The 6,138-nt window shown below is 38.2% G+C and overlaps 1 protein-coding gene across 1 annotated transcript in view; it reads right to left on the reverse strand.

The window, feature by feature from the left end:
• LOC104166865 (protein BEAN1-like) overlaps positions 1–6,138 on the reverse strand; it is a gene marked incomplete at its 5' end in the record, with an annotated part of 18,211 nt that overhangs the window by 8,572 nt on the left and 3,501 nt on the right. The window lies entirely within an intron of this gene.

Consider the following 6,138-nt stretch of genomic DNA (forward strand, 5'->3'; position numbering starts at 1 on the left):
AGAACCTGCTAATATTTGAGGAATTTTGCCATGTGATGTGTTTTAGGATCACATTCCTACAAAGGGCTTTGCTTTAATTATTCTAGGAATGAATTCTGAACAGGTGATGGAAATATTAGCTGCAGTATGCAACAGAAAGTCTAACTACTGGGAAATTAAGAGAAAAATGTTCCTTTTTTTCCATACTGTTAACAATGACTTAACAGCTTTAAGATGTGATTGTTCCGCATGGCACAATAAAATTTCTGGTTAGAAATGCTTGGTGCCTCTCCTTCATCAGGTTTTTCTGCTATCACTGCCGCAGGGTTGTGGTGTGTTTTTGTGTGTTGTTTTTTGTTTTTTTTTTTAACAGGCAGCAATAGTTTGCACTTCTAGAGTGAATCTGGGATAGATGTCGAGAAAGTCTGGTCAGACAGTACAGCATCCCAACGGATATTTTTGATGACAGAAAGCAAAGAGAACTTTGTGCCTTAGCCTCACAGCATGCTGGCTGAGATGTGAGAAGACTTGACTACAAATACAAGAAGCAAGTAAAGAGAAAGGCATGGGCATTTAAGAGGAATGGAAATGCCACAAAAAGAAAATATCATAAAATGGCTCTAAACAAATTTAAGCTGGAAATAAGAAGGTTGCCATAATAATTAGCAGTTAAGTCTGTCCTTAGGTATTCTGGAATGAGTATAATGGGAGCAAAAGATCCTTGCAATCTCTGTTACGGAACAGGTAATTTTCTATTAAAAATCAGTACTTGCAGCAGCAGGGGTGGGACTGCGTAACTGCAGAAGATCCTTTCAAGTCTATGTTCCTCTGACTGAAATGGCTTCCTGAAGGATGATCTGTTAGTAGAAAATAGCAAGATGAAGGCAGCTTGAGGGGAAAACCTGTCCATACCGCAGACATAACTTGATGGTGCTGCCACTGGTGTGGTGGCATTCACACCAGCTGAGAACCTCGCTAGGGCAGGGCTTTGTTTAGAGATATGCCAGAGACATCTGAAATACCAGTCGAGATACACTTGTTAGGATCTCACTTGCAGACTATGACCTCTCAAGGGCTGGCTTAACGTTGGGCACTAAGGCAATCTCTCTGTGCTCGTTAGATGGGCTGTGAAATGTGGGTGTTGTGTAAAAATCACTTCACAGCAGCGAGCAGCTAACTAATCAAAAAGCAATTAACTTGTTTCCATACCTAATATTAATTAGGAATGGCACTAGGATGTGAAGGGAGGGGTTTTTGAGGGTCCAGTTGCTCAGAATTTGGAGTTGAAAGAATTGAGAGTTTTATCCCATGTCATGATTTCCAGTGGATTTAAAACTGTCATATTTCCAATGGTATTTTTGACTTTACTAACTGAAAATCTCAACGAGGGTATTGAAGTGAGATCTGAACTTACCCACAAATGTCCGTCTCATGCTTTGCCAACTGTCATTGCTGTGTGCCAAAAGCTACTTACCTTGCATGCTTGCAGGAAAAGTGGCCTCGGCAAAGGAATACAACACAACATAGCAAGTTTTTGTTAGTTTCCTGCAAGCCTAATTCTGTCTTTCAAGAAAACCTAGGAAGCTGGTTCAAGCCTTCTTCCCTCTGATACAGCTAACTTGCTTCCTCAGAAGTGAGGGATGAAAAAGAATGCCTTAGAAAAAAAAGTACCTTAAGTAGTTTGGGTTTTTTGGTTTTCATATTTAAAGGGAAATTAGGATCTGTCTTTAAGACACGAGCATTTCTTTTTGCCACTTTAATTTTTAAATGGATTTGCCCATTTAAACAATGCAGACTGAACATGGGTATTAAGAGTACTGGAATCTATCAAGCCTAAACAAGACAATTTTCTCTTGAATTGATCCTATATAGATTAGGCAAGGTGACCAGATGAGGTAAAGTGCGCACACTTAAACAAGCAAAAAAAAAAAAAAACGCAATGTGTTCTAATGTGAATACAAGGATAATGGGTGATTCACAGGTTTTTATCATAGTGTGCCTTACAGGACACATTTCAATGTGAAATACAGAGAGGACTTTTTTGGCTTCCATTAAAACTATTCCTGAAGCTAAATCCCTCTGTCTCGCTTAAGAGTCATTTCTCAGTGATGTTCTGTATTCGACAGTCATGAGTCACAGATGAAAAGGTGATAACCTTGGTTGCCTAAAGCTCTGTACATATCATTAATATCCAATCACTAAGGAGTGAAAAAGCACTTAGTTGAGTGGGGTGAAATGCATTTCCTCTGGCCAAAAGGTGAAAAGTTGATAAAATTCCTTTCATGCAGGGAACCTCAAATCTCCTCATTGTTAGGATTTTAGAGACTCTCATCAAGAAAATGCAACTGTTTTTAGTTTACTTGGTCCTTGATTGGTACTGTACTTCAAGCTCAATTTATTTTTAAACAGCTTTCTTATTACATATATATAAAAAGATAATTAGGAAAGCTCACTGTTAAGTGCATGTGTTACAATGAACTCTGGGCACAGTGAACATGAGCACGACCTCGTGATTTCTATCTAGAAAGGTATTATCCACACAGTGTCAACAGCATGTGTTTGGGATATGTAAAATGACAACTACAGCCATCTTGATCAAACTACAGAAGACTTTTGATTTAAGGTCTGCTGCCTGCCATATAATTCCAAATCATACTCTTGATTTTTTTTTTCTTTGATTCTTCTTGAAAGTTTAAAGATACTAAAAATTCAATTAGATGATTTTACTCATACCATCACAGTGAATGTTGAACAAATTGGCAAATAGTGGATTTATAGGCTTTCCAGTATTTCTTTCAAAGTCATATTTAGTATGATGATAGTAAAGCTGTGGCAGGGAGATTGTTCTTATATTTTGTCCTGGTTGAATTTGTTCAAGTTTCCTAATTTGGGGGAGAAGAATTCTGTGGTTTAGAATTGTTGCTAGATCACCTGGATCATCTTTCTCAGATGACTGAAGTTTCTTAGAAACAACTACTTTGCCATCTCTGGTAACACAGACTATGAAACATTAACTTAACTACCAGCACCGCTACAAGTACCTGTACATGTTAGAAACAGGCTCTGAAATACAAACCCCTAATATCTTGAAACTGCTTAGTTTATATCCACTGTATTTTGTTTTTATATTTGCCTTCTACACCTCATGTAAAATCAATCTGACAGATGCTAACACAGATCTGAGATTCATTAGAAGGTCATTAATTATCCTAAAGGGATGTTTATGGATAGGAGCACTGTATATTTTGGGCTGTCAAGACAAATTGACCAAATGGCTTCTATGTAACCACCCTGCAGGCTAATGACCAAGCTCAGTGCATGATATTTCTCTAAATCTAATGTAAAATCTAATGTAAGAAAGTGGTTAGTGGAAGTGTCTATGGTGATAATCAAATTGAGTCTCAAATGAAATTTGTGATTTAGATATCAAAGCAATTAAATTATTAACACCCCAAGGCAATTTTAATAAATTAATTTCCCAATGAAAGTTTTTATATAAATAGTATTTTGTATTGGACTTTCAAGTGGAGAGTCGAGAGTGGGCAGTCCTGAACAGTTGGCTCTCCCTCAGCCATAGAAATGGGTACCTTTAACTCTTGACTCTGTTTCATCAGCTTTCCCCTAAAATTCCTTTTCCACTCATTTAATGGTTTAAAGCCCAACTGTAAAATCTAATGAAAACATTCTAGACTGATTATAATCACCCCCTTGGCCAAATAGAGGTGTCATGCTTTCTGCTGAAATAATTTCAGAAAGTATGGTTTTGGTGAAAATGGTATGTTCAAGGATACTGAGCTCCACAGCACGTAGTTTGCAGTGCTGTAATGCTGTTGCCTTTTGAAGGCTGTATTAGAACAATGTGGTTAAATGAAGGTAATGCCTAGGTGCCTGCTTGTGGCAGCAGGGCACTAGTTTTCACTCACGGAATTCTTTCACTTCAAGTATGCATTGAGAGTTATTTGCCAATGTAGTTGCTTTCCTTGCTGCTCTTCATTTCTGTTCGTTTATGCCATAGTTGTGTTACTAGCTTTTGGGCATGCTAGTTTAGCTTTGAATTGCATCTTGCACTGCATAAATTAGAAGGGGGAATTGCATTAATTTAGCCAGTGCTACATTTCAGTAAACCTACTCTTCGAAATATTATCATATGTAACAAGATTGATCCCAGTGAGTTAGTATTTTAAATGCACAAGGTCAAGCATGTCTTGTTTATGCTTCAAGGCCATGTCTGACAGTCCGTTTCCCTGCTGTTAGCACCCATCGGTCCAAATAATCTCCATGCTCTACTAATTAGAAAAAAATACACTTTAGTGTTATGCCATAGAGGAGAGTGTAAAGGTAGCTCTAAAGAAATTTTTCAGGCCTTTACATAAAGCAGGGTATTCATACAATGCTTCTCAACCAATGCTTTTCTGAACAGAAAGTTACAATGGACTATATAATGTATTAATAGTAAGTTTAAATGTCTCTCTACGTAGCTTTGCTTTCAGCCATCTGCTAAGCTCTATTTTTCCTGAAGTTTCCTCCAAGTTGTGTTGCTAAGATATAAAACTTAATAAGGTTTTGATGATTTGCCAAAGCTACTTTTTCTAAAATATTTAACTATAGTAGCAGTGAGAAAACAGCAAAACCATTAACAATAATATTTTCTTTTGACCTGTGATGCAGAACTGCAATTAAGGGGATGAGCAGTGTTTCCTTGCGTATGCAGAGTCAGATCCTGGGCCTCTCAGGGACGCAGTCCACTCAGCCCAGAAGGGAATCTTGAGGAGGCAGTGGCTGGACACCTTTATGTCTCTCTCAACCTACTACTGATGTCCCAGAAGAGTTTCTTAAAACAAGGTAGGACATAAGATAGTTAACTTGTGCCAGGCTTATTACAGAAGTAGCTGTAGAATTTACAGGAAAGCACCAATCATCTAGTGCTATCCTGTATCACTCATGTATCTCCTTCCAAATACAGAACTCCATAGAGGTGGAAAATCCTTCTTTGGGCCTGTTTCAAACTGGACATGGAAGCAACCTTCGGTATAATTTTAAGAGACCTGTCTGCTAAAGAAATGTGTTCTCAGAGCTCGTTCACAGGAGTCTGAGTTTGTTCTCAGAAATCTGGCCAACTGCCCACTCAAGCTGTGCTTGGGTGTCAGCTGGCTGGCTTTTATTAGTAAAGACTTGTGGGTGTGGCTCCGAAATCCAGTCTAAATTTTTAAGTGGATTTATATGAAGTTCTACAAATTTAGATGCCAGGCTCAGAATAATTTTTCACATGTAAGCTTTCTGCTGAAATATTTACACCCTCTCTAAAAGCCCACTTATTATATAGTATGACTTTGTAATACATAAGGCGTTGCTTGTAGAACATGCATAGAATAGAAAAAGCAAAGATGTTTGTACTACTGACTTGCTCTATATTGCCTATGTATACAAGGAGTCAGAAAAGGGCTGGTCTTATGATTATAACGGTTTAACTCAAAACAGAGTCTGCTTAAAAGGAAGAAAAGGAGGAAAAAAAAAATAAAAAGAGGGGCATGGCTGTTCAACCATTATTTGCTGTTTGTAAGGTACAGCACTACAAAAAGCCTGAAGTGATGTTCTGTTTAAAATGATTTCTGCTGGTTCATTGGAAGGAGTAACTGAATTCCTTGATTTCTTAACCTCAAGGTGCATGAGGCACACAGAGGAGATACAGATAGCCTAAAGTGCAACTCGTCATGGCTGTTTTTGTATCCTGTGAATGCAGGCACACAAGTGTGGAAGGAGCTGCTGTGTAATTTCTGGAATAACTGTCTTTGGAAAGAGCCTCTTCTAGTGATGTTACCTCCCCAGGCAATTAGAACTGCCTGGTATTTGAAGGACTCTCTTTTCCAAAGATGCTACTACAATCCAGGCAACTGTGTCTCTCCAGAGCAGGTTTGGGTTACAATGGTAGTCATCCTCCTTCGCAGATTACTGATACAAGATGAACAATCCCAAACAATTTTCTCCCTATCCTAAATTAGGAGGTTAAGTACAATTACTAGGTATATCAGAAAGGTATGTTCTCCACAGTTCTGCTTTCTGATAGAATACCAGGGTTAAGAAAGCTGAGAAGTGAGACTTGCTGAACATAGAAAGGTTTAAAAGTTTCTTGCACTTCTCCTTTTTGGTTTTTCTTCTCCG

The sequence above is a fragment of the Cariama cristata genome, unplaced genomic scaffold (genome assembly GCF_000690535.1).
Source record: "Cariama cristata isolate BGI_N322 unplaced genomic scaffold, ASM69053v1 scaffold5999, whole genome shotgun sequence".
Classification (NCBI taxonomy): domain Eukaryota; kingdom Metazoa; phylum Chordata; class Aves; order Cariamiformes; family Cariamidae; genus Cariama; species Cariama cristata.